Consider the following 27,618-nt stretch of genomic DNA (forward strand, 5'->3'; position numbering starts at 1 on the left):
GGGTGAACTGTAGCGCTGATCCAGGCTGCCTTCTTTTAAAAACAAAAAGCCACATTACAAGGCAGAACTTCAAACTACACTGGAATTCATTGACCAAGGCTGAGCAGTCAAGGCGTAGTCTCTCAAAACGCAATGCGTCCAAAAGATGCTTCTTTGTGCCTGTCCAAGTGAGCTGACTGGGTTCCATGAACTTTGCTGAACTTTGCAACACAAACGAGTAATGCGTTATGGCACTCAATACACTGACAAGCAGGCTTTTTTTTAAATCAATCCAACGATGACCTTGCTGAGAAATGTCGACATGAGGTAAACACACTATTGTGACATCAATCTTCCAGGCATAAATACATTCTATTATCAGTCACATATGATTGACAGGGACTTCCATTGCATCATGTTGTTGAACGTGCATGACTGCAAAGGTCAGAACTATCAGGAGAATTAAGCCTTTAGTGATTGGCACGAAAAGTCTTTTTTTTTCTTAGCTTGTCATGTTCTTGGATTTAGGTTAATAGCTGTCTGCTCAACTCCACGTTTACGCTGTTACTATTGACTCCATTGCAGTGACCAACCCCTGTAAGCTACTATAGGCTACAAAACGCTTGTCAACGGCAAAAGTATTTGCGTTTGGTCACAAAATGTACTTTTGCAGACTTTATCTACAATCAAGTGCAAGCCCACAAGGTCTGCCGACCGATTTTTGACTCTATCGTGGGGCTCTGCGAGTCAGAAACGGCCAGACAGTTTCCCATGAATGCATCTCTCCAACAAAGATAAGAAGGTCCCACCGAGATTTGAACTCGGATCGCTGGATTCAGAGTCCAGAGTGCTAACCATTACACCATGGAACCCCAGCAAGTTGGCCACAGGGGTCGCTCTTCCGACGCCAGACTGTTCAACGTGCTTGCACTTGATTTTGGACAGATTGTGATTTTTGCCATTTTCTGATACTTATGCCATCATCCAACGCTCAATTCTTTTTATCGATTTGAAGAACTGGTTATTCATACAAATCTTTGATGCTAAACTTGGACAATTGCTCTTTTACAAAGTCTCACACTTCAGACACAGATTTAATGGGTGGGACTTTGCAAAAAGTCCAACGATGACCCTGCTGAGCAATGTCGACATGAGTTAAACACACTCTTGTGACATCATTGCTCCCTTCATGAACGCTTTCTCTCGAGAAAGACGAGAAGATGCCAACGAGATTTGAACTCGGATCGCTGGATTCAGAATCCATTAAGGCTGAATTAAGAGTCAATTAAGGCTTCAGTCATTGACCCCAAAAGTTCATTTTTCTTAGCTTTTTATGTTCTTCCATTTAGCTTAAAAGCTGTCTGCTCAGCTGCAGATTCAAACTCAGATCACTGGATTCAGAATCTAGAGTGCTAACCCTTACGTAACATAACACAAGCTTCTGTGACGTCTTACGACGAGTCATAAGGTGATTGAACTCAATCACATGACAGCGATTGTGGCTATTATTGCATCATTTCTGTGTCTGGTCGGATTAAGTTTTCTTGGTTTCAAAGTCAGGATTATATGAATTTAATTCCAATTTAGACTGTTTGCATAAACCACTTTGCTATTCAACTTGTCTTTTGCTTTGTCAATATAGTCACCATTGCTTTGAGTGATTCTTTAACGAGACCATCTCTGTGAGGTTCATGACAGCACGTTCAAGCAGAACGAGTCAAAAGGCTGCTTTTTTTCTCCACAATGGCTTAGAAGGCTGGCCTTAGGGTATCTGCTAGAAGCTCTGGTTTGGTCTATGATTTTCGTACTTCACTGAGGACCTCTGCGCCTCGTAAATCCCAAAACACTGCATGAAGTCGACATTTATGAACAACACAGAACAGGTCCCACCGAGACTTGAACTCGGATCGCTGGATTCAAAGTCCAGAGTGCTGACCATTACACCATGGGGCCACAAGCTGCAGTACGGGTGAACTGTAGCGCTGATCCAGGCTGCCTTCTTTTAAAAACAAAAAGCCACATTACAAGGCAGAACTTCAAACTACACTGGAATTCATTGACCAAGGCTGAGCAGTCAAGGCGTAGTCTCTCAAAACGCAATGCGTCCAAAAGATGCTTCTTTGTGCCTGTCCAAGTGAGCTGACTGGGTTCCATGAACTTTGCTGAACTTTGCAACACAAACGAGTAATGCGTTATGGCACTCAATACACTGACAAGCAGGCTTTTTTTTAAATCAATCCAACGATGACCTTGCTGAGAAATGTCGACATGAGGTAAACACACTATTGTGACATCAATCTTCCAGGCATAAATACATTCTATTATCAGTCACATATGATTGACAGGGACTTCCATTGCATCATGTTGTTGAACGTGCATGACTGCAAAGGTCAGAACTATCAGGAGAATTAAGCCTTTAGTGATTGGCACGAAAAGTCTTTTTTTTTCTTAGCTTGTCATGTTCTTGGATTTAGGTTAATAGCTGTCTGCTCAACTCCACGTTTACGCTGTTACTATTGACTCCATTGCAGTGACCAACCCCTGTAAGCTACTATAGGCTACAAAACGCTTGTCAACGGCAAAAGTATTTGCGTTTGGTCACAAAATGTACTTTTGCAGACTTTATCTACAATCAAGTGCAAGCCCACAAGGTCTGCCGACCGATTTTTGACTCTATCGTGGGGCTCTGCGAGTCAGAAACGGCCAGACAGTTTCCCATGAATGCATCTCTCCAACAAAGATAAGAAGGTCCCACCGAGATTTGAACTCGGATCGCTGGATTCAGAGTCCAGAGTGCTAACCATTACACCATGGAACCCCAGCAAGTGGCCACAGGGGTCGCTCTTCCGACGCCAGACTGTTCAACGTGCTTGCACTTGATTTTGGACAGATTGTGATTTTTGCCATTTTCTGATACTTATGCCATCATCCAACGCTCAATTCTTTTTATCGATTTGAAGAACTGGTTATTCATACAAATCTTTGATGCTAAACTTGGACAATTGCTCTTTTACAAAGTCTCACACTTCAGACACAGATTTAATGGGTGGGACTTTGCAAAAAGTCCAACGATGACCCTGCTGAGCAATGTCGACATGAGTTAAACACACTCTTGTGACATCATTGCTCCCTTCATGAACGCTTTCTCTCCGAGAAAGACGAGAAGATGCCAACGAGATTTGAACTCGGATCGCTGGATTCAGAATCCATTAAGGCTGAATTAAGAGTCAATTAAGGCTTCAGTCATTGACCCCAAAAGTTCATTTTTCTTAGCTTTTTATGTTCTTCCATTTAGCTTAAAAGCTGTCTGCTCAGCTGCAGATTCAAACTCAGATCACTGGATTCAGAATCTAGAGTGCTAACCCTTACGTAACATAACACAAGCTTCTGTGACGTCTTACGACGAGTCATAAGGTGATTGAACTCAATCACATGACAGCGATTGTGGCTATTATTGCATCATTTCTGTGTCTGGTCGGATTAAGTTTTCTTGGTTTCAAAGTCAGGATTATATGAATTTAATTCCAATTTAGACTGTTTGCATAAACCACTTTGCTATTCAACTTGTCTTTTGCTTTGTCAATATAGTCACCATTGCTTTGAGTGATTCTTTAACGAGACCATCTCTGTGAGGTTCATGACAGGCACGTTCAAGCAGAACGAGTCAAAAGGCTGCTTTTTTTCTCCACAATGGCTTAGAAGGCTGGCCTTAGGGTATCTGCTAGAAGCTCTGGTTTGGTCTATGATTTTCGTACTTCACTGAGGACCTCTGCGCCTCGTAAATCCCAAAACACTGCATGAAGTCGACATTTATGAACAACACAGAACAGGTCCCACCGAGACTTGAACTCGGATCGCTGGATTCAAAGTCCAGAGTGCTGACCATTACACCATGGGGCCACAAGCTGCAGTACGGGTGAACTGTAGCGCTGATCCAGGCTGCCTTCTTTTAAAAACAAAAAGCCACATTACAAGGCAGAACTTCAAACTACACTGGAATTCATTGACCAAGGCTGAGCAGTCAAGGCGTAGTCTCTCAAAACGCAATGCGTCCAAAAGATGCTTCTTTGTGCCTGTCCAAGTGAGCTGACTGGGTTCCATGAACTTTGCTGAACTTTGCAACACAAACGAGTAATGCGTTATGGCACTCAATACACTGACAAGCAGGCTTTTTTTTAAATCAATCCAACGATGACCTTGCTGAGAAATGTCGACATGAGGTAAACACACTATTGTGACATCAATCTTCCAGGCATAAATACATTCTATTATCAGTCACATATGATTGACAGGGACTTCCATTGCATCATGTTGTTGAACGTGCATGACTGCAAAGGTCAGAACTATCAGGAGAATTAAGCCTTTAGTGATTGGCACGAAAAGTCTTTTTTTTTCTTAGCTTGTCATGTTCTTGGATTTAGGTTAATAGCTGTCTGCTCAACTCCACGTTTACGCTGTTACTATTGACTCCATTGCAGTGACCAACCCCTGTAAGCTACTATAGGCTACAAAACGCTTGTCAACGGCAAAAGTATTTGCGTTTGGTCACAAAATGTACTTTTGCAGACTTTATCTACAATCAAGTGCAAGCCCACAAGGTCTGCCGACCGATTTTTGACTCTATCGTGGGGCTCTGCGAGTCAGAAACGGCCAGACAGTTTCCCATGAATGCATCTCTCCAACAAAGATAAGAAGGTCCCACCGAGATTTGAACTCGGATCGCTGGATTCAGAGTCCAGAGTGCTAACCATTACACCATGGAACCCCAGCAAGTTGGCCACAGGGGTCGCTCTTCCGACGCCAGACTGTTCAACGTGCTTGCACTTGATTTTGGACAGATTGTGATTTTTGCCATTTTCTGATACTTATGCCATCATCCAACGCTCAATTCTTTTTATCGATTTGAAGAACTGGTTATTCATACAAATCTTTGATGCTAAACTTGGACAATTGCTCTTTTACAAAGTCTCACACTTCAGACACAGATTTAATGGGTGGGACTTTGCAAAAAGTCCAACGATGACCCTGCTGAGCAATGTCGACATGAGTTAAACACACTCTTGTGACATCATTGCTCCCTTCATGAACGCTTTCTCTCCGAGAAAGACGAGAAGATGCCAACGAGATTTGAACTCGGATCGCTGGATTCAGAATCCATTAAGGCTGAATTAAGAGTCAATTAAGGCTTCAGTCATTGACCCCAAAAGTTCATTTTTCTTAGCTTTTTATGTTCTTCCATTTAGCTTAAAAGCTGTCTGCTCAGCTGCAGATTCAAACTCAGATCACTGGATTCAGAATCTAGAGTGCTAACCCTTACGTAACATAACACAAGCTTCTGTGACGTCTTACGACGAGTCATAAGGTGATTGAACTCAATCACATGACAGCGATTGTGGCTATTATTGCATCATTTCTGTGTCTGGTCGGATTAAGTTTTCTTGGTTTCAAAGTCAGGATTATATGAATTTAATTCCAATTTAGACTGTTTGCATAAACCACTTTGCTATTCAACTTGTCTTTTGCTTTGTCAATATAGTCACCATTGCTTTGAGTGATTCTTTAACGAGACCATCTCTGTGAGGTTCATGACAGGCACGTTCAAGCAGAACGAGTCAAAAGGCTGCTTTTTTTCTCCACAATGGCTTAGAAGGCTGGCCTTAGGGTATCTGCTAGAAGCTCTGGTTTGGTCTATGATTTTCGTACTTCACTGAGGACCTCTGCGCCTCGTAAATCCCAAAACACTGCATGAAGTCGACATTTATGAACAACACAGAACAGGTCCCACCGAGACTTGAACTCGGATCGCTGGATTCAAAGTCCAGAGTGCTGACCATTACACCATGGGGCCACAAGCTGCAGTACGGGTGAACTGTAGCGCTGATCCAGGCTGCCTTCTTTTAAAAACAAAAAGCCACATTACAAGGCAGAACTTCAAACTACACTGGAATTCATTGACCAAGGCTGAGCAGTCAAGGCGTAGTCTCTCAAAACGCAATGCGTCCAAAAGATGCTTCTTTGTGCCTGTCCAAGTGAGCTGACTGGGTTCCATGAACTTTGCTGAACTTTGCAACACAAACGAGTAATGCGTTATGGCACTCAATACACTGACAAGCAGGCTTTTTTTTAAATCAATCCAACGATGACCTTGCTGAGAAATGTCGACATGAGGTAAACACACTATTGTGACATCAATCTTCCAGGCATAAATACATTCTATTATCAGTCACATATGATTGACAGGGACTTCCATTGCATCATGTTGTTGAACGTGCATGACTGCAAAGGTCAGAACTATCAGGAGAATTAAGCCTTTAGTGATTGGCACGAAAAGTCTTTTTTTTTCTTAGCTTGTCATGTTCTTGGATTTAGGTTAATAGCTGTCTGCTCAACTCCACGTTTACGCTGTTACTATTGACTCCATTGCAGTGACCAACCCCTGTAAGCTACTATAGGCTACAAAACGCTTGTCAACGGCAAAAGTATTTGCGTTTGGTCACAAAATGTACTTTTGCAGACTTTATCTACAATCAAGTGCAAGCCCACAAGGTCTGCCGACCGATTTTTGACTCTATCGTGGGGCTCTGCGAGTCAGAAACGGCCAGACAGTTTCCCATGAATGCATCTCTCCAACAAAGATAAGAAGGTCCCACCGAGATTTGAACTCGGATCGCTGGATTCAGAGTCCAGAGTGCTAACCATTACACCATGGAACCCCAGCAAGTTGGCCACAGGGGTCGCTCTTCCGACGCCAGACTGTTCAACGTGCTTGCACTTGATTTTGGACAGATTGTGATTCTTGCCATTTTCTGATACTTATGCCATCATCCAACGCTCAATTCTTTTTATCGATTTGAAGAACTGGTTATTCATACAAATCTTTGATGCTAAACTTGGACAATTGCTCTTTTAAAAATTGCTCTTTTACAAAGTCTCACTTCAGACACAGATTTAATGGGTGGGACTTTGCAAAAAGTCCAACGATGACCCTGCTGAGCAATGTCGACATGAGTTAAACACACTCTTGTGACATCATTGCTCCCTTCATGAACGCTTTCTCTCCGAGAAAGACGAGAAGATGCCAACGAGATTTGAACTCGGATCGCTGGATTCAGAATCCATTAAGGCTGAATTAAGAGTCAATTAAGGCTTCAGTCATTGACCCCAAAAGTTCATTTTTCTTAGCTTTTTATGTTCTTCCATTTAGCTTAAAAGCTGTCTGCTCAGCTGCAGATTCAAACTCAGATCACTGGATTCAGAATCTAGAGTGCTAACCCTTACGTAACATAACACAAGCTTCTGTGACGTCTTACGACGAGTCATAAGGTGATTGAACTCAATCACATGACAGCGATTGTGGCTATTATTGCATCATTTCTGTGTCTGGTCGGATTAAGTTTTCTTGGTTTCAAAGTCAGGATTATATGAATTTAATTCCAATTTAGACTGTTTGCATAAACCACTTTGCTATTCAACTTGTCTTTTGCTTTGTCAATATAGTCACCATTGCTTTGAGTGATTCTTTAACGAGACCATCTCTGTGAGGTTCATGACAGGCACGTTCAAGCAGAACGAGTCAAAAGGCTGCTTTTTTTCTCCACAATGGCTTAGAAGGCTGGCCTTAGGGTATCTGCTAGAAGCTCTGGTTTGGTCTATGATTTTCGTACTTCACTGAGGACCTCTGCGCCTCGTAAATCCCAAAACACTGCATGAAGTCGACATTTATGAACAACACAGAACAGGTCCCACCGAGACTTGAACTCGGATCGCTGGATTCAAAGTCCAGAGTGCTGACCATTACACCATGGGGCCACAAGCTGCAGTACGGGTGAACTGTAGCGCTGATCCAGGCTGCCTTCTTTTAAAAACAAAAAGCCACATTACAAGGCAGAACTTCAAACTACACTGGAATTCATTGACCAAGGCTGAGCAGTCAAGGCGTAGTCTCTCAAAACGCAATGCGTCCAAAAGATGCTTCTTTGTGCCTGTCCAAGTGAGCTGACTGGGTTCCATGAACTTTGCTGAACTTTGCAACACAAACGAGTAATGCGTTATGGCACTCAATACACTGACAAGCAGGCTTTTTTTTAAATCAATCCAACGATGACCTTGCTGAGAAATGTCGACATGAGGTAAACACACTATTGTGACATCAATCTTCCAGGCATAAATACATTCTATTATCAGTCACATATGATTGACAGGGACTTCCATTGCATCATGTTGTTGAACGTGCATGACTGCAAAGGTCAGAACTATCAGGAGAATTAAGCCTTTAGTGATTGGCACGAAAAGTCTTTTTTTTTCTTAGCTTGTCATGTTCTTGGATTTAGGTTAATAGCTGTCTGCTCAACTCCACGTTTACGCTGTTACTATTGACTCCATTGCAGTGACCAACCCCTGTAAGCTACTATAGGCTACAAAACGCTTGTCAACGGCAAAAGTATTTGCGTTTGGTCACAAAATGTACTTTTGCAGACTTTATCTACAATCAAGTGCAAGCCCACAAGGTCTGCCGACCGATTTTTGACTCTATCGTGGGGCTCTGCGAGTCAGAAACGGCCAGACAGTTTCCCATGAATGCATCTCTCCAACAAAGATAAGAAGGTCCCACCGAGATTTGAACTCGGATCGCTGGATTCAGAGTCCAGAGTGCTAACCATTACACCATGGAACCCCAGCAAGTTGGCCACAGGGGTCGCTCTTCCGACGCCAGACTGTTCAACGTGCTTGCACTTGATTTTGGACAGATTGTGATTCTTGCCATTTTCTGATACTTATGCCATCATCCAACGCTCAATTCTTTTTATCGATTTGAAGAACTGGTTATTCATACAAATCTTTGATGCTAAACTTGGACAATTGCTCTTTTACAAAGTCTCACACTTCAGACACAGATTTAATGGGTGGGACTTTGCAAAAAGTCCAACGATGACCCTGCTGAGCAATGTCGACATGAGTTAAACACACTCTTGTGACATCATTGCTCCCTTCATGAACGCTTTCTCTCCGAGAAAGACGAGAAGATGCCAACGAGATTTGAACTCGGATCGCTGGATTCAGAATCCATTAAGGCTGAATTAAGAGTCAATTAAGGCTTCAGTCATTGACCCCAAAAGTTCATTTTTCTTAGCTTTTTATGTTCTTCCATTTAGCTTAAAAGCTGTCTGCTCAGCTGCAGATTCAAACTCAGATCACTGGATTCAGAATCTAGAGTGCTAACCCTTACGTAACATAACACAAGCTTCTGTGACGTCTTACGACGAGTCATAAGGTGATTGAACTCAATCACATGACAGCGATTGTGGCTATTATTGCATCATTTCTGTGTCTGGTCGGATTAAGTTTTCTTGGTTTCAAAGTCAGGATTATATGAATTTAATTCCAATTTAGACTGTTTGCATAAACCACTTTGCTATTCAACTTGTCTTTTGCTTTGTCAATATAGTCACCATTGCTTTGAGTGATTCTTTAACGAGACCATCTCTGTGAGGTTCATGACAGGCACGTTCAAGCAGAACGAGTCAAAAGGCTGCTTTTTTTCTCCACAATGGCTTAGAAGGCTGGCCTTAGGGTATCTGCTAGAAGCTCTGGTTTGGTCTATGATTTTCGTACTTCACTGAGGACCTCTGCGCCTCGTAAATCCCAAAACACTGCATGAAGTCGACATTTATGAACAACACAGAACAGGTCCCACCGAGACTTGAACTCGGATCGCTGGATTCAAAGTCCAGAGTGCTGACCATTACACCATGGGGCCACAAGCTGCAGTACGGGTGAACTGTAGCGCTGATCCAGGCTGCCTTCTTTTAAAAACAAAAAGCCACATTACAAGGCAGAACTTCAAACTACACTGGAATTCATTGACCAAGGCTGAGCAGTCAAGGCGTAGTCTCTCAAAACGCAATGCGTCCAAAAGATGCTTCTTTGTGCCTGTCCAAGTGAGCTGACTGGGTTCCATGAACTTTGCTGAACTTTGCAACACAAACGAGTAATGCGTTATGGCACTCAATACACTGACAAGCAGGCTTTTTTTTAAATCAATCCAACGATGACCTTGCTGAGAAATGTCGACATGAGGTAAACACACTATTGTGACATCAATCTTCCAGGCATAAATACATTCTATTATCAGTCACATATGATTGACAGGGACTTCCATTGCATCATGTTGTTGAACGTGCATGACTGCAAAGGTCAGAACTATCAGGAGAATTAAGCCTTTAGTGATTGGCACGAAAAGTCTTTTTTTTTCTTAGCTTGTCATGTTCTTGGATTTAGGTTAATAGCTGTCTGCTCAACTCCACGTTTACGCTGTTACTATTGACTCCATTGCAGTGACCAACCCCTGTAAGCTACTATAGGCTACAAAACGCTTGTCAACGGCAAAAGTATTTGCGTTTGGTCACAAAATGTACTTTTGCAGACTTTATCTACAATCAAGTGCAAGCCCACAAGGTCTGCCGACCGATTTTTGACTCTATCGTGGGGCTCTGCGAGTCAGAAACGGCCAGACAGTTTCCCATGAATGCATCTCTCCAACAAAGATAAGAAGGTCCCACCGAGATTTGAACTCGGATCGCTGGATTCAGAGTCCAGAGTGCTAACCATTACACCATGGAACCCCAGCAAGTTGGCCACAGGGGTCGCTCTTCCGACGCCAGACTGTTCAACGTGCTTGCACTTGATTTTGGACAGATTGTGATTTTTGCCATTTTCTGATACTTATGCCATCATCCAACGCTCAATTCTTTTTATCGATTTGAAGAACTGGTTATTCATACAAATCTTTGATGCTAAACTTGGACAATTGCTCTTTTACAAAGTCTCACACTTCAGACACAGATTTAATGGGTGGGACTTTGCAAAAAGTCCAACGATGACCCTGCTGAGCAATGTCGACATGAGTTAAACACACTCTTGTGACATCATTGCTCCCTTCATGAACGCTTTCTCTCCGAGAAAGACGAGAAGATGCCAACGAGATTTGAACTCGGATCGCTGGATTCAGAATCCATTAAGGCTGAATTAAGAGTCAATTAAGGCTTCAGTCATTGACCCCAAAAGTTCATTTTTCTTAGCTTTTTATGTTCTTCCATTTAGCTTAAAAGCTGTCTGCTCAGCTGCAGATTCAAACTCAGATCACTGGATTCAGAATCTAGAGTGCTAACCCTTACGTAACATAACACAAGCTTCTGTGACGTCTTACGACGAGTCATAAGGTGATTGAACTCAATCACATGACAGCGATTGTGGCTATTATTGCATCATTTCTGTGTCTGGTCGGATTAAGTTTTCTTGGTTTCAAAGTCAGGATTATATGAATTTAATTCCAATTTAGACTGTTTGCATAAACCACTTTGCTATTCAACTTGTCTTTTGCTTTGTCAATATAGTCACCATTGCTTTGAGTGATTCTTTAACGAGACCATCTCTGTGAGGTTCATGACAGGCACGTTCAAGCAGAACGAGTCAAAAGGCTGCTTTTTTTCTCCACAATGGCTTAGAAGGCTGGCCTTAGGGTATCTGCTAGAAGCTCTGGTTTGGTCTATGATTTTCGTACTTCACTGAGGACCTCTGCGCCTCGTAAATCCCAAAACACTGCATGAAGTCGACATTTATGAACAACACAGAACAGGTCCCACCGAGACTTGAACTCGGATCGCTGGATTCAAAGTCCAGAGTGCTGACCATTACACCATGGGGCCACAAGCTGCAGTACGGGTGAACTGTAGCGCTGATCCAGGCTGCCTTCTTTTAAAAACAAAAAGCCACATTACAAGGCAGAACTTCAAACTACACTGGAATTCATTGACCAAGGCTGAGCAGTCAAGGCGTAGTCTCTCAAAACGCAATGCGTCCAAAAGATGCTTCTTTGTGCCTGTCCAAGTGAGCTGACTGGGTTCCATGAACTTTGCTGAACTTTGCAACACAAACGAGTAATGCGTTATGGCACTCAATACACTGACAAGCAGGCTTTTTTTTAAATCAATCCAACGATGACCTTGCTGAGAAATGTCGACATGAGGTAAACACACTATTGTGACATCAATCTTCCAGGCATAAATACATTCTATTATCAGTCACATATGATTGACAGGGACTTCCATTGCATCATGTTGTTGAACGTGCATGACTGCAAAGGTCAGAACTATCAGGAGAATTAAGCCTTTAGTGATTGGCACGAAAAGTCTTTTTTTTTCTTAGCTTGTCATGTTCTTGGATTTAGGTTAATAGCTGTCTGCTCAACTCCACGTTTACGCTGTTACTATTGACTCCATTGCAGTGACCAACCCCTGTAAGCTACTATAGGCTACAAAACGCTTGTCAACGGCAAAAGTATTTGCGTTTGGTCACAAAATGTACTTTTGCAGACTTTATCTACAATCAAGTGCAAGCCCACAAGGTCTGCCGACCGATTTTTGACTCTATCGTGGGGCTCTGCGAGTCAGAAACGGCCAGACAGTTTCCCATGAATGCATCTCTCCAACAAAGATAAGAAGGTCCCACCGAGATTTGAACTCGGATCGCTGGATTCAGAGTCCAGAGTGCTAACCATTACACCATGGAACCCCAGCAAGTTGGCCACAGGGGTCGCTCTTCCGACGCCAGACTGTTCAACGTGCTTGCACTTGATTTTGGACAGATTGTGATTTTTGCCATTTTCTGATACTTATGCCATCATCCAACGCTCAATTCTTTTTATCGATTTGAAGAACTGGTTATTCATACAAATCTTTGATGCTAAACTTGGACAATTGCTCTTTTACAAAGTCTCACACTTCAGACACAGATTTAATGGGTGGGACTTTGCAAAAAGTCCAACGATGACCCTGCTGAGCAATGTCGACATGAGTTAAACACACTCTTGTGACATCATTGCTCCCTTCATGAACGCTTTCTCTCCGAGAAAGACGAGAAGATGCCAACGAGATTTGAACTCGGATCGCTGGATTCAGAATCCATTAAGGCTGAATTAAGAGTCAATTAAGGCTTCAGTCATTGACCCCAAAAGTTCATTTTTCTTAGCTTTTTATGTTCTTCCATTTAGCTTAAAAGCTGTCTGCTCAGCTGCAGATTCAAACTCAGATCACTGGATTCAGAATCTAGAGTGCTAACCCTTACGTAACATAACACAAGCTTCTGTGACGTCTTACGACGAGTCATAAGGTGATTGAACTCAATCACATGACAGCGATTGTGGCTATTATTGCATCATTTCTGTGTCTGGTCGGATTAAGTTTTCTTGGTTTCAAAGTCAGGATTATATGAATTTAATTCCAATTTAGACTGTTTGCATAAACCACTTTGCTATTCAACTTGTCTTTTGCTTTGTCAATATAGTCACCATTGCTTTGAGTGATTCTTTAACGAGACCATCTCTGTGAGGTTCATGACAGGCACGTTCAAGCAGAACGAGTCAAAAGGCTGCTTTTTTTCTCCACAATGGCTTAGAAGGCTGGCCTTAGGGTATCTGCTAGAAGCTCTGGTTTGGTCTATGATTTTCGTACTTCACTGAGGACCTCTGCGCCTCGTAAATCCCAAAACACTGCATGAAGTCGACATTTATGAACAACACAGAACAGGTCCCACCGAGACTTGAACTCGGATCGCTGGATTCAAAGTCCAGAGTGCTGACCATTACACCATGGGGCCACAAGCTGCAGTACGGGTGAACTGTAGCGCTGATCCAGGCTGCCTTCTTTTAAAAACAAAAAGCCACATTACAAGGCAGAACTTCAAACTACACTGGAATTCATTGACCAAGGCTGAGCAGTCAAGGCGTAGTCTCTCAAAACGCAATGCGTCCAAAAGATGCTTCTTTGTGCCTGTCCAAGTGAGCTGACTGGGTTCCATGAACTTTGCTGAACTTTGCAACACAAACGAGTAATGCGTTATGGCACTCAATACACTGACAAGCAGGCTTTTTTTTAAATCAATCCAACGATGACCTTGCTGAGAAATGTCGACATGAGGTAAACACACTATTGTGACATCAATCTTCCAGGCATAAATACATTCTATTATCAGTCACATATGATTGACAGGGACTTCCATTGCATCATGTTGTTGAACGTGCATGACTGCAAAGGTCAGAACTATCAGGAGAATTAAGCCTTTAGTGATTGGCACGAAAAGTCTTTTTTTTTCTTAGCTTGTCATGTTCTTGGATTTAGGTTAATAGCTGTCTGCTCAACTCCACGTTTACGCTGTTACTATTGACTCCATTGCAGTGACCAACCCCTGTAAGCTACTATAGGCTACAAAACGCTTGTCAACGGCAAAAGTATTTGCGTTTGGTCACAAAATGTACTTTTGCAGACTTTATCTACAATCAAGTGCAAGCCCACAAGGTCTGCCGACCGATTTTTGACTCTATCGTGGGGCTCTGCGAGTCAGAAACGGCCAGACAGTTTCCCATGAATGCATCTCTCCAACAAAGATAAGAAGGTCCCACCGAGATTTGAACTCGGATCGCTGGATTCAGAGTCCAGAGTGCTAACCATTACACCATGGAACCCCAGCAAGTTGGCCACAGGGGTCGCTCTTCCGACGCCAGACTGTTCAACGTGCTTGCACTTGATTTTGGACAGATTGTGATTTTTGCCATTTTCTGATACTTATGCCATCATCCAACGCTCAATTCTTTTTATCGATTTGAAGAACTGGTTATTCATACAAATCTTTGATGCTAAACTTGGACAATTGCTCTTTTACAAAGTCTCACACTTCAGACACAGATTTAATGGGTGGGACTTTGCAAAAAGTCCAACGATGACCCTGCTGAGCAATGTCGACATGAGTTAAACACACTCTTGTGACATCATTGCTCCCTTCATGAACGCTTTCTCTCCGAGAAAGACGAGAAGATGCCAACGAGATTTGAACTCGGATCGCTGGATTCAGAATCCATTAAGGCTGAATTAAGAGTCAATTAAGGCTTCAGTCATTGACCCCAAAAGTTCATTTTTCTTAGCTTTTTATGTTCTTCCATTTAGCTTAAAAGCTGTCTGCTCAGCTGCAGATTCAAACTCAGATCACTGGATTCAGAATCTAGAGTGCTAACCCTTACGTAACATAACACAAGCTTCTGTGACGTCTTACGACGAGTCATAAGGTGATTGAACTCAATCACATGACAGCGATTGTGGCTATTATTGCATCATTTCTGTGTCTGGTCGGATTAAGTTTTCTTGGTTTCAAAGTCAGGATTATATGAATTTAATTCCAATTTAGACTGTTTGCATAAACCACTTTGCTATTCAACTTGTCTTTTGCTTTGTCAATATAGTCACCATTGCTTTGAGTGATTCTTTAACGAGACCATCTCTGTGAGGTTCATGACAGGCACGTTCAAGCAGAACGAGTCAAAAGGCTGCTTTTTTTCTCCACAATGGCTTAGAAGGCTGGCCTTAGGGTATCTGCTAGAAGCTCTGGTTTGGTCTATGATTTTCGTACTTCACTGAGGACCTCTGCGCCTCGTAAATCCCAAAACACTGCATGAAGTCGACATTTATGAACAACACAGAACAGGTCCCGCCGAGACTTGAACTCGGATCGCTGGATTCAAAGTCCAGAGTGATGACGATTACACCATGGGGCCACAAGCTGCAGTACGGGTGAACTGTAGCGCTGATCCAGGCTGCCTTCTTTTAAAAACAAAAAGCCACATTACAAGGCAGAACTTCAAACTACACTGGAATTCATTGACCAAGGCTGAGCAGTCAAGGCGTAGTCTCTCAAAACGCAATGCGTCCAAAAGATGCTTCTTTGTGCCTGTCCAAGTGAGCTGACTGGGTTCCATGAACTTTGCTGAACTTTGCAACACAAACGAGTAATGCGTTATGGCACTCAATACACTGACAAGCAGGCTTTTTTTTAAATCAATCCAACGATGACCTTGCTGAGAAATGTCGACATGAGGTAAACACACTATTGTGACATCAATCTTCCAGGCATAAATACATTCTATTATCAGTCACATATGATTGACAGGGACTTCCATTGCATCATGTTGTTGAACGTGCATGACTGCAAAGGTCAGAACTATCAGGAGAATTAAGCCTTTAGTGATTGGCACGAAAAGTCTTTTTTTTCTTAGCTTGTCATGTTCTTGGATTTAGGTTAATAGCTGTCTGCTCAACTCCACGTTTACGCTGTTACTATTGACTCCATTGCAGTGACCAACCCCTGTAAGCTACTATAGGCTACAAAACGCTTGTCAACGGCAAAAGTATTTGCGTTTGGTCACAAAATGTACTTTTGCAGACTTTATCTACAATCAAGTGCAAGCCCACAAGGTCTGCCGACCGATTTTTGACTCTATCGTGGGGCTCTGCGAGTCAGAAACGGCCAGACAGTTTCCCATGAATGCATCTCTCCAACAAAGATAAGAAGGTCCCACCGAGATTTGAACTCGGATCGCTGGATTCAGAGTCCAGAGTGCTAACCATTACACCATGGAACCCCAGCAAGTTGGCCACAGGGGTCGCTCTTCCGACGCCAGACTGTTCAACGTGCTTGCACTTGATTTTGGACAGATTGTGATTTTTGCCATTTTCTGATACTTATGCCATCATCCAACGCTCAATTCTTTTTATCGATTTGAAGAACTGGTTATTCATACAAATCTTTGATGCTAAACTTGGACAATTGCTCTTTTACAAAGTCTCACACTTCAGACACAGATTTAATGGGTGGGACTTTGCAAAAAGTCCAACGATGACCCTGCTGAGCAATGTCGACATGAGTTAAACACACTCTTGTGACATCATTGCTCCCTTCATGAACGCTTTCTCTCCGAGAAAGACGAGAAGATGCCAACGAGATTTGAACTCGGATCGCTGGATTCAGAATCCATTAAGGCTGAATTAAGAGTCAATTAAGGCTTCAGTCATTGACCCCAAAAGTTCATTTTTCTTAGCTTTTTATGTTCTTCCATTTAGCTTAAAAGCTGTCTGCTCAGCTGCAGATTCAAACTCAGATCACTGGATTCAGAATCTAGAGTGCTAACCCTTACGTAACATAACACAAGCTTCTGTGACGTCTTACGACGAGTCATAAGGTGATTGAACTCAATCACATGACAGCGATTGTGGCTATTATTGCATCATTTCTGTGTCTGGTCGGATTAAGTTTTCTTGGTTTCAAAGTCAGGATTATATGAATTTAATTCCAATTTAGACTGTTTGCATAAACCACTTTGCTATTCAACTTGTCTTTTGCTTTGTCAATATAGTCACCATTGCTTTGAGTGATTCTTTAACGAGACCATCTCTGTGAGGTTCATGACAGGCACGTTCAAGCAGAACGAGTCAAAAGGCTGCTTTTTTTCTCCACAATGGCTTAGAAGGCTGGCCTTAGGGTATCTGCTAGAAGCTCTGGTTTGGTCTATGATTTTCGTACTTCACTGAGGACCTCTGCGCCTCGTAAATCCCAAAACACTGCATGAAGTCGACATTTATGAACAACACAGAACAGGTCCCACCGAGACTTGAACTCGGATCGCTGGATTCAAAGTCCAGAGTGCTGACCATTACACCATGGGGCCACAAGCTGCAGTACGGGTGAACTGTAGCGCTGATCCAGGCTGCCTTCTTTTAAAAACAAAAAGCCACATTACAAGGCAGAACTTCAAACTACACTGGAATTCATTGACCAAGGCTGAGCAGTCAAGGCGTAGTCTCTCAAAACGCAATGCGTCCAAAAGATGCTTCTTTGTGCCTGTCCAAGTGAGCTGACTGGGTTCCATGAACTTTGCTGAACTTTGCAACACAAACGAGTAATGCGTTATGGCACTCAATACACTGACAAGCAGGCTTTTTTTTAAATCAATCCAACGATGACCTTGCTGAGAAATGTCGACATGAGGTAAACACACTATTGTGACATCAATCTTCCAGGCATAAATACATTCTATTATCAGTCACATATGATTGACAGGGACTTCCATTGCATCATGTTGTTGAACGTGCATGACTGCAAAGGTCAGAACTATCAGGAGAATTAAGCCTTTAGTGATTGGCACGAAAAGTCTTTTTTTTTCTTAGCTTGTCATGTTCTTGGATTTAGGTTAATAGCTGTCTGCTCAACTCCACGTTTACGCTGTTACTATTGACTCCATTGCAGTGACCAACCCCTGTAAGCTACTATAGGCTACAAAACGCTTGTCAACGGCAAAAGTATTTGCGTTTGGTCACAAAATGTACTTTTGCAGACTTTATCTACAATCAAGTGCAAGCCCACAAGGTCTGCCGACCGATTTTTGACTCTATCGTGGGGCTCTGCGAGTCAGAAACGGCCAGACAGTTTCCCATGAATGCATCTCTCCAACAAAGATAAGAAGGTCCCACCGAGATTTGAACTCGGATCGCTGGATTCAGAGTCCAGAGTGCTAACCATTACACCATGGAACCCCAGCAAGTTGGCCACAGGGGTCGCTCTTCCGACGCCAGACTGTTCAACGTGCTTGCACTTGATTTTGGACAGATTGTGATTTTTGCCATTTTCTGATACTTATGCCATCATCCAACGCTCAATTCTTTTTATCGATTTGAAGAACTGGTTATTCATACAAATCTTTGATGCTAAACTTGGACAATTGCTCTTTTACAAAGTCTCACACTTCAGACACAGATTTAATGGGTGGGACTTTGCAAAAAGTCCAACGATGACCCTGCTGAGCAATGTCGACATGAGTTAAACACACTCTTGTGACATCATTGCTCCCTTCATGAACGCTTTCTCTCCGAGAAAGACGAGAAGATGCCAACGAGATTTGAACTCGGATCGCTGGATTCAGAATCCATTAAGGCTGAATTAAGAGTCAATTAAGGCTTCAGTCATTGACCCCAAAAGTTCATTTTTCTTAGCTTTTTATGTTCTTCCATTTAGCTTAAAAGCTGTCTGCTCAGCTGCAGATTCAAACTCAGATCACTGGATTCAGAATCTAGAGTGCTAACCCTTACGTAACATAACACAAGCTTCTGTGACGTCTTACGACGAGTCATAAGGTGATTGAACTCAATCACATGACAGCGATTGTGGCTATTATTGCATCATTTCTGTGTCTGGTCGGATTAAGTTTTCTTGGTTTCAAAGTCAGGATTATATGAATTTAATTCCAATTTAGACTGTTTGCATAAACCACTTTGCTATTCAACTTGTCTTTTGCTTTGTCAATATAGTCACCATTGCTTTGAGTGATTCTTTAACGAGACCATCTCTGTGAGGTTCATGACAGGCACGTTCAAGCAGAACGAGTCAAAAGGCTGCTTTTTTTCTCCACAATGGCTTAGAAGGCTGGCCTTAGGGTATCTGCTAGAAGCTCTGGTTTGGTCTATGATTTTCGTACTTCACTGAGGACCTCTGCGCCTCGTAAATCCCAAAACACTGCATGAAGTCGACATTTATGAACAACACAGAACAGGTCCCACCGAGACTTGAACTCGGATCGCTGGATTCAAAGTCCAGAGTGCTGACCATTACACCATGGGGCCACAAGCTGCAGTACGGGTGAACTGTAGCGCTGATCCAGGCTGCCTTCTTTTAAAAACAAAAAGCCACATTACAAGGCAGAACTTCAAACTACACTGGAATTCATTGACCAAGGCTGAGCAGTCAAGGCGTAGTCTCTCAAAACGCAATGCGTCCAAAAGATGCTTCTTTGTGCCTGTCCAAGTGAGCTGACTGGGTTCCATGAACTTTGCTGAACTTTGCAACACAAACGAGTAATGCGTTATGGCACTCAATACACTGACAAGCAGGCTTTTTTTTAAATCAATCCAACGATGACCTTGCTGAGAAATGTCGACATGAGGTAAACACACTATTGTGACATCAATCTTCCAGGCATAAATACATTCTATTATCAGTCACATATGATTGACAGGGACTTCCATTGCATCATGTTGTTGAACGTGCATGACTGCAAAGGTCAGAACTATCAGGAGAATTAAGCCTTTAGTGATTGGCACGAAAAGTCTTTTTTTTTCTTAGCTTGTCATGTTCTTGGATTTAGGTTAATAGCTGTCTGCTCAACTCCACGTTTACGCTGTTACTATTGACTCCATTGCAGTGACCAACCCCTGTAAGCTACTATAGGCTACAAAACGCTTGTCAACGGCAAAAGTATTTGCGTTTGGTCACAAAATGTACTTTTGCAGACTTTATCTACAATCAAGTGCAAGCCCACAAGGTCTGCCGACCGATTTTTGACTCTATCGTGGGGCTCTGCGAGTCAGAAACGGCCAGACAGTTTCCCATGAATGCATCTCTCCAACAAAGATAAGAAGGTCCCACCGAGATTTGAACTCGGATCGCTGGATTCAGAGTCCAGAGTGCTAACCATTACACCATGGAACCCCAGCAAGTTGGCCACAGGGGTCGCTCTTCCGACGCCAGACTGTTCAACGTGCTTGCACTTGATTTTGGACAGATTGTGATTTTTGCCATTTTCTGATACTTATGCCATCATCCAACGCTCAATTCTTTTTATCGATTTGAAGAACTGGTTATTCATACAAATCTTTGATGCTAAACTTGGACAATTGCTCTTTTACAAAGTCTCACACTTCAGACACAGATTTAATGGGTGGGACTTTGCAAAAAGTCCAACGATGACCCTGCTGAGCAATGTCGACATGAGTTAAACACACTCTTGTGACATCATTGCTCCCTTCATGAACGCTTTCTCTCCGAGAAAGACGAGAAGATGCCAACGAGATTTGAACTCGGATCGCTGGATTCAGAATCCATTAAGGCTGAATTAAGAGTCAATTAAGGCTTCAGTCATTGACCCCAAAAGTTCATTTTTCTTAGCTTTTTATGTTCTTCCATTTAGCTTAAAAGCTGTCTGCTCAGCTGCAGATTCAAACTCAGATCACTGGATTCAGAATCTAGAGTGCTAACCCTTACGTAACATAACACAAGCTTCTGTGACGTCTTACGACGAGTCATAAGGTGATTGAACTCAATCACATGACAGCGATTGTGGCTATTATTGCATCATTTCTGTGTCTGGTCGGATTAAGTTTTCTTGGTTTCAAAGTCAGGATTATATGAATTTAATTCCAATTTAGACTGTTTGCATAAACCACTTTGCTATTCAACTTGTCTTTTGCTTTGTCAATATAGTCACCATTGCTTTGAGTGATTCTTTAACGAGACCATCTCTGTGAGGTTCATGACAGGCACGTTCAAGCAGAACGAGTCAAAAGGCTGCTTTTTTTCTCCACAATGGCTTAGAAGGCTGGCCTTAGGGTATCTGCTAGAAGCTCTGGTTTGGTCTATGATTTTCGTACTTCACTGAGGACCTCTGCGCCTCGTAAATCCCAAAACACTGCATGAAGTCGACATTTATGAACAACACAGAACAGGTCCCACCGAGACTTGAACTCGGATCGCTGGATTCAAAGTCCAGAGTGCTGACCATTACACCATGGGGCCACAAGCTGCAGTACGGGTGAACTGTAGCGCTGATCCAGGCTGCCTTCTTTTAAAAACAAAAAGCCACATTACAAGGCAGAACTTCAAACTACACTGGAATTCATTGACCAAGGCTGAGCAGTCAAGGCGTAGTCTCTCAAAACGCAATGCGTCCAAAAGATGCTTCTTTGTGCCTGTCCAAGTGAGCTGACTGGGTTCCATGAACTTTGCTGAACTTTGCAACACAAACGAGTAATGCGTTATGGCACTCAATACACTGACAAGCAGGCTTTTTTTTAAATCAATCCAACGATGACCTTGCTGAGAAATGTCGACATGAGGTAAACACACTATTGTGACATCAATCTTCCAGGCATAAATACATTCTATTATCAGTCACATATGATTGACAGGGACTTCCATTGCATCATGTTGTTGAACGTGCATGACTGCAAAGGTCAGAACTATCAGGAGAATTAAGCCTTTAGTGATTGGCACGAAAAGTCTTTTTTTTTCTTAGCTTGTCATGTTCTTGGATTTAGGTTAATAGCTGTCTGCTCAACTCCACGTTTACGCTGTTACTATTGACTCCATTGCAGTGACCAACCCCTGTAAGCTACTATAGGCTACAAAACGCTTGTCAACGGCAAAAGTATTTGCGTTTGGTCACAAAATGTACTTTTGCAGACTTTATCTACAATCAAGTGCAAGCCCACAAGGTCTGCCGACCGATTTTTGACTCTATCGTGGGGCTCTGCGAGTCAGAAACGGCCAGACAGTTTCCCATGAATGCATCTCTCCAACAAAGATAAGAAGGTCCCACCGAGATTTGAACTCGGATCGCTGGATTCAGAGTCCAGAGTGCTAACCATTACACCATGGAACCCCAGCAAGTTGGCCACAGGGGTCGCTCTTCCGACGCCAGACTGTTCAACGTGCTTGCACTTGATTTTGGACAGATTGTGATTTTTGCCATTTTCTGATACTTATGCCATCATCCAACGCTCAATTCTTTTTATCGATTTGAAGAACTGGTTATTCATACAAATCTTTGATGCTAAACTTGGACAATTGCTCTTTTACAAAGTCTCACACTTCAGACACAGATTTAATGGGTGGGACTTTGCAAAAAGTCCAACGATGACCCTGCTGAGCAATGTCGACATGAGTTAAACACACTCTTGTGACATCATTGCTCCCTTCATGAACGCTTTCTCTCCGAGAAAGACGAGAAGATGCCAACGAGATTTGAACTCGGATCGCTGGATTCAGAATCCATTAAGGCTGAATTAAGAGTCAATTAAGGCTTCAGTCATTGACCCCAAAAGTTCATTTTTCTTAGCTTTTTATGTTCTTCCATTTAGCTTAAAAGCTGTCTGCTCAGCTGCAGATTCAAACTCAGATCACTGGATTCAGAATCTAGAGTGCTAACCCTTACGTAACATAACACAAGCTTCTGTGACGTCTTACGACGAGTCATAAGGTGATTGAACTCAATCACATGACAGCGATTGTGGCTATTATTGCATCATTTCTGTGTCTGGTCGGATTAAGTTTTCTTGGTTTCAAAGTCAGGATTATATGAATTTAATTCCAATTTAGACTGTTTGCATAAACCACTTTGCTATTCAACTTGTCTTTTGCTTTGTCAATATAGTCACCATTGCTTTGAGTGATTCTTTAACGAGACCATCTCTGTGAGGTTCATGACAGGCACGTTCAAGCAGAACGAGTCAAAAGGCTGCTTTTTTTCTCCACAATGGCTTAGAAGGCTGGCCTTAGGGTATCTGCTAGAAGCTCTGGTTTGGTCTATGATTTTCGTACTTCACTGAGGACCTCTGCGCCTCGTAAATCCCAAAACACTGCATGAAGTCGACATTTATGAACAACACAGAACAGGTCCCACCGAGACTTGAACTCGGATCGCTGGATTCAAAGTCCAGAGTGCTGACCATTACACCATGGGGCCACAAGCTGCAGTACGGGTGAACTGTAGCGCTGATCCAGGCTGCCTTCTTTTAAAAACAAAAAGCCACATTACAAGGCAGAACTTCAAACTACACTGGAATTCATTGACCAAGGCTGAGCAGTCAAGGCGTAGTCTCTCAAAACGCAATGCGTCCAAAAGATGCTTCTTTGTGCCTGTCCAAGTGAGCTGACTGGGTTCCATGAACTTTGCTGAACTTTGCAACACAAACGAGTAATGCGTTATGGCACTCAATACACTGACAAGCAGGCTTTTTTTTAAATCAATCCAACGATGACCTTGCTGAGAAATGTCGACATGAGGTAAACACACTATTGTGACATCAATCTTCCAGGCATAAATACATTCTATTATCAGTCACATATGATTGACAGGGACTTCCATTGCATCATGTTGTTGAACGTGCATGACTGCAAAGGTCAGAACTATCAGGAGAATTAAGCCTTTAGTGATTGGCACGAAAAGTCTTTTTTTTTCTTAGCTTGTCATGTTCTTGGATTTAGGTTAATAGCTGTCTGCTCAACTCCACGTTTACGCTGTTACTATTGACTCCATTGCAGTGACCAACCCCTGTAAGCTACTATAGGCTACAAAACGCTTGTCAACGGCAAAAGTATTTGCGTTTGGTCACAAAATGTACTTTTGCAGACTTTATCTACAATCAAGTGCAAGCCCACAAGGTCTGCCGACCGATTTTTGACTCTATCGTGGGGCTCTGCGAGTCAGAAACGGCCAGACAGTTTCCCATGAATGCATCTCTCCAACAAAGATAAGAAGGTCCCACCGAGATTTGAACTCGGATCGCTGGATTCAGAGTCCAGAGTGCTAACCATTACACCATGGAACCCCAGCAAGTTGGCCACAGGGGTCGCTCTTCCGACGCCAGACTGTTCAACGTGCTTGCACTTGATTTTGGACAGATTGTGATTTTTGCCATTTTCTGATACTTATGCCATCATCCAACGCTCAATTCTTTTTATCGATTTGAAGAACTGGTTATTCATACAAATCTTTGATGCTAAACTTGGACAATTGCTCTTTTACAAAGTCTCACACTTCAGACACAGATTTAATGGGTGGGACTTTGCAAAAAGTCCAACGATGACCCTGCTGAGCAATGTCGACATGAGTTAAACACACTCTTGTGACATCATTGCTCCCTTCATGAACGCTTTCTCTCCGAGAAAGACGAGAAGATGCCAACGAGATTTGAACTCGGATCGCTGGATTCAGAATCCATTAAGGCTGAATTAAGAGTCAATTAAGGCTTCAGTCATTGACCCCAAAAGTTCATTTTTCTTAGCTTTTTATGTTCTTCCATTTAGCTTAAAAGCTGTCTGCTCAGCTGCAGATTCAAACTCAGATCACTGGATTCAGAATCTAGAGTGCTAACCCTTACGTAACATAACACAAGCTTCTGTGACGTCTTACGACGAGTCATAAGGTGATTGAACTCAATCACATGACAGCGATTGTGGCTATTATTGCATCATTTCTGTGTCTGGTCGGATTAAGTTTTCTTGGTTTCAAAGTCAGGATTATATGAATTTAATTCCAATTTAGACTGTTTGCATAAACCACTTTGCTATTCAACTTGTCTTTTGCTTTGTCAATATAGTCACCATTGCTTTGAGTGATTCTTTAACGAGACCATCTCTGTGAGGTTCATGACAGGCACGTTCAAGCAGAACGAGTCAAAAGGCTGCTTTTTTTCTCCACAATGGCTTAGAAGGCTGGCCTTAGGGTATCTGCTAGAAGCTCTGGTTTGGTCTATGATTTTCGTACTTCACTGAGGACCTCTGCGCCTCGTAAATCCCAAAACACTGCATGAAGTCGACATTTATGAACAACACAGAACAGGTCCCACCGAGACTTGAACTCGGATCGCTGGATTCAAAGTCCAGAGTGCTGACCATTACACCATGGGGCCACAAGCTGCAGTACGGGTGAACTGTAGCGCTGATCCAGGCTGCCTTCTTTTAAAAACAAAAAGCCACATTACAAGGCAGAACTTCAAACTACACTGGAATTCATTGACCAAGGCTGAGCAGTCAAGGCGTAGTCTCTCAAAACGCAATGCGTCCAAAAGATGCTTCTTTGTGCCTGTCCAAGTGAGCTGACTGGGTTCCATGAACTTTGCTGAACTTTGCAACACAAACGAGTAATGCGTTATGGCACTCAATACACTGACAAGCAGGCTTTTTTTTAAATCAATCCAACGATGACCTTGCTGAGAAATGTCGACATGAGGTAAACACACTATTGTGACATCAATCTTCCAGGCATAAATACATTCTATTATCAGTCACATATGATTGACAGGGACTTCCATTGCATCATGTTGTTGAACGTGCATGACTGCAAAGGTCAGAACTATCAGGAGAATTAAGCCTTTAGTGATTGGCACGAAAAGTCTTTTTTTTTCTTAGCTTGTCATGTTCTTGGATTTAGGTTAATAGCTGTCTGCTCAACTCCACGTTTACGCTGTTACTATTGACTCCATTGCAGTGACCAACCCCTGTAAGCTACTATAGGCTACAAAACGCTTGTCAACGGCAAAAGTATTTGCGTTTGGTCACAAAATGTACTTTTGCAGACTTTATCTACAATCAAGTGCAAGCCCACAAGGTCTGCCGACCGATTTTTGACTCTATCGTGGGGCTCTGCGAGTCAGAAACGGCCAGACAGTTTCCCATGAATGCATCTCTCCAACAAAGATAAGAAGGTCCCACCGAGATTTGAACTCGGATCGCTGGATTCAGAGTCCAGAGTGCTAACCATTACACCATGGAACCCCAGCAAGTTGGCCACAGGGGTCGCTCTTCCGACGCCAGACTGTTCAACGTGCTTGCACTTGATTTTGGACAGATTGTGATTTTTGCCATTTTCTGATACTTATGCCATCATCCAACGCTCAATTCTTTTTATCGATTTGAAGAACTGGTTATTCATACAAATCTTTGATGCTAAACTTGGACAATTGCTCTTTTACAAAGTCTCACACTTCAGACACAGATTTAATGGGTGGGACTTTGCAAAAAGTCCAACGATGACCCTGCTGAGCAATGTCGACATGAGTTAAACACACTCTTGTGACATCATTGCTCCCTTCATGAACGCTTTCTCTCCGAGAAAGACGAGAAGATGCCAACGAGATTTGAACTCGGATCGCTGGATTCAGAATCCATTAAGGCTGAATTAAGAGTCAATTAAGGCTTCAGTCATTGACCCCAAAAGTTCATTTTTCTTAGCTTTTTATGTTCTTCCATTTAGCTTAAAAGCTGTCTGCTCAGCTGCAGATTCAAACTCAGATCACTGGATTCAGAATCTAGAGTGCTAACCCTTACGTAACATAACACAAGCTTCTGTGACGTCTTACGACGAGTCATAAGGTGATTGAACTCAATCACATGACAGCGATTGTGGCTATTATTGCATCATTTCTGTGTCTGGTCGGATTAAGTTTTCTTGGTTTCAAAGTCAGGATTATATGAATTTAATTCCAATTTAGACTGTTTGCATAAACCACTTTGCTATTCAACTTGTCTTTTGCTTTGTCAATATAGTCACCATTGCTTTGAGTGATTCTTTAACGAGACCATCTCTGTGAGGTTCATGACAGGCACGTTCAAGCAGAACGAGTCAAAAGGCTGCTTTTTTTCTCCACAATGGCTTAGAAGGCTGGCCTTAGGGTATCTGCTAGAAGCTCTGGTTTGGTCTATGATTTTCGTACTTCACTGAGGACCTCTGCGCCTCGTAAATCCCAAAACACCGCATGAAGTCGACATTTATGAACAACACAGAACAGGTCCCACCGAGACTTGAACTCGGATCGCTGGATTCAAAGTCCAGAGTGCTGACCATTACACCATGGGGCCACAAGCTGCAGTACGGGTGAACTGTAGCGCTGATCCAGGCTGCCTTCTTTTAAAAACAAAAAGCCACATTACAAGGCAGAACTTCAAACTACACTGGAATTCATTGACCAAGGCTGAGCAGTCAAGGCGTAGTCTCTCAAAACGCAATGCGTCCAAAAGATGCTTCTTTGTGCCTGTCCAAGTGAGCTGACTGGGTTCCATGAACTTTGCTGAACTTTGCAACACAAACGAGTAATGCGTTATGGCACTCAATACACTGACAAGCAGGCTTTTTTTAAATCAATCCAACGATGACCTTGCTGAGAAATGTCGACATGAGGTAAACACACTATTGTGACATCAATCTTCCAG

The 27,618-nt window shown here is 42.6% G+C and overlaps 27 non-coding genes across 27 annotated transcripts; all 27 read right to left on the reverse strand.

Annotated features, from left to right (window-relative positions):
• Positions 1-779: 779 nt before the first annotated feature.
• trnaq-cug lies at positions 780-851 on the reverse strand. Its single transcript has one exon. It is a non-coding gene; the product is annotated as a tRNA-Gln (tRNA).
• A 1,009-nt stretch (positions 852-1,860) lies between these two features.
• Positions 1,861-1,932, reverse strand: trnaq-uug. The gene has a single exon. It is a non-coding gene; the product is annotated as a tRNA-Gln (tRNA).
• Positions 1,933-2,725: 793 nt separating this feature from the next.
• On the reverse strand, positions 2,726-2,797 carry trnaq-cug. Its single transcript has one exon. It is a non-coding gene; the product is annotated as a tRNA-Gln (tRNA).
• A 1,010-nt stretch (positions 2,798-3,807) lies between these two features.
• On the reverse strand, positions 3,808-3,879 carry trnaq-uug. Its single transcript has one exon. It is a non-coding gene; the product is annotated as a tRNA-Gln (tRNA).
• Positions 3,880-4,672: 793 nt separating this feature from the next.
• trnaq-cug lies at positions 4,673-4,744 on the reverse strand. The gene has a single exon. It is a non-coding gene; the product is annotated as a tRNA-Gln (tRNA).
• Positions 4,745-5,755: 1,011 nt separating this feature from the next.
• On the reverse strand, positions 5,756-5,827 carry trnaq-uug. The gene has a single exon. It is a non-coding gene; the product is annotated as a tRNA-Gln (tRNA).
• A 793-nt stretch (positions 5,828-6,620) lies between these two features.
• On the reverse strand, positions 6,621-6,692 carry trnaq-cug. The gene has a single exon. It is a non-coding gene; the product is annotated as a tRNA-Gln (tRNA).
• A 1,024-nt stretch (positions 6,693-7,716) lies between these two features.
• On the reverse strand, positions 7,717-7,788 carry trnaq-uug. Its single transcript has one exon. It is a non-coding gene; the product is annotated as a tRNA-Gln (tRNA).
• Positions 7,789-8,581: 793 nt separating this feature from the next.
• trnaq-cug lies at positions 8,582-8,653 on the reverse strand. The gene has a single exon. It is a non-coding gene; the product is annotated as a tRNA-Gln (tRNA).
• Positions 8,654-9,664: 1,011 nt separating this feature from the next.
• On the reverse strand, positions 9,665-9,736 carry trnaq-uug. Its single transcript has one exon. It is a non-coding gene; the product is annotated as a tRNA-Gln (tRNA).
• Positions 9,737-10,529: 793 nt separating this feature from the next.
• On the reverse strand, positions 10,530-10,601 carry trnaq-cug. Its single transcript has one exon. It is a non-coding gene; the product is annotated as a tRNA-Gln (tRNA).
• A 1,011-nt stretch (positions 10,602-11,612) lies between these two features.
• On the reverse strand, positions 11,613-11,684 carry trnaq-uug. Its single transcript has one exon. It is a non-coding gene; the product is annotated as a tRNA-Gln (tRNA).
• A 793-nt stretch (positions 11,685-12,477) lies between these two features.
• trnaq-cug lies at positions 12,478-12,549 on the reverse strand. Its single transcript has one exon. It is a non-coding gene; the product is annotated as a tRNA-Gln (tRNA).
• A 1,011-nt stretch (positions 12,550-13,560) lies between these two features.
• trnaq-uug lies at positions 13,561-13,632 on the reverse strand. The gene has a single exon. It is a non-coding gene; the product is annotated as a tRNA-Gln (tRNA).
• Positions 13,633-14,425: 793 nt separating this feature from the next.
• Positions 14,426-14,497, reverse strand: trnaq-cug. The gene has a single exon. It is a non-coding gene; the product is annotated as a tRNA-Gln (tRNA).
• A 1,875-nt stretch (positions 14,498-16,372) lies between these two features.
• Positions 16,373-16,444, reverse strand: trnaq-cug. The gene has a single exon. It is a non-coding gene; the product is annotated as a tRNA-Gln (tRNA).
• A 1,011-nt stretch (positions 16,445-17,455) lies between these two features.
• trnaq-uug lies at positions 17,456-17,527 on the reverse strand. The gene has a single exon. It is a non-coding gene; the product is annotated as a tRNA-Gln (tRNA).
• Positions 17,528-18,320: 793 nt separating this feature from the next.
• Positions 18,321-18,392, reverse strand: trnaq-cug. Its single transcript has one exon. It is a non-coding gene; the product is annotated as a tRNA-Gln (tRNA).
• A 1,011-nt stretch (positions 18,393-19,403) lies between these two features.
• Positions 19,404-19,475, reverse strand: trnaq-uug. Its single transcript has one exon. It is a non-coding gene; the product is annotated as a tRNA-Gln (tRNA).
• A 793-nt stretch (positions 19,476-20,268) lies between these two features.
• Positions 20,269-20,340, reverse strand: trnaq-cug. The gene has a single exon. It is a non-coding gene; the product is annotated as a tRNA-Gln (tRNA).
• Positions 20,341-21,351: 1,011 nt separating this feature from the next.
• Positions 21,352-21,423, reverse strand: trnaq-uug. Its single transcript has one exon. It is a non-coding gene; the product is annotated as a tRNA-Gln (tRNA).
• A 793-nt stretch (positions 21,424-22,216) lies between these two features.
• On the reverse strand, positions 22,217-22,288 carry trnaq-cug. The gene has a single exon. It is a non-coding gene; the product is annotated as a tRNA-Gln (tRNA).
• Positions 22,289-23,299: 1,011 nt separating this feature from the next.
• trnaq-uug lies at positions 23,300-23,371 on the reverse strand. The gene has a single exon. It is a non-coding gene; the product is annotated as a tRNA-Gln (tRNA).
• Positions 23,372-24,164: 793 nt separating this feature from the next.
• trnaq-cug lies at positions 24,165-24,236 on the reverse strand. Its single transcript has one exon. It is a non-coding gene; the product is annotated as a tRNA-Gln (tRNA).
• Positions 24,237-25,247: 1,011 nt separating this feature from the next.
• On the reverse strand, positions 25,248-25,319 carry trnaq-uug. Its single transcript has one exon. It is a non-coding gene; the product is annotated as a tRNA-Gln (tRNA).
• Positions 25,320-26,112: 793 nt separating this feature from the next.
• trnaq-cug lies at positions 26,113-26,184 on the reverse strand. Its single transcript has one exon. It is a non-coding gene; the product is annotated as a tRNA-Gln (tRNA).
• Positions 26,185-27,195: 1,011 nt separating this feature from the next.
• Positions 27,196-27,267, reverse strand: trnaq-uug. The gene has a single exon. It is a non-coding gene; the product is annotated as a tRNA-Gln (tRNA).
• Between the last annotated feature and the right edge of the window lie 351 nt (positions 27,268-27,618).

Source organism: Colossoma macropomum, unplaced genomic scaffold, assembly GCF_904425465.1.
Source record: "Colossoma macropomum unplaced genomic scaffold, Colossoma_macropomum, whole genome shotgun sequence".
NCBI lineage: Eukaryota > Metazoa > Chordata > Actinopteri > Characiformes > Serrasalmidae > Colossoma > Colossoma macropomum.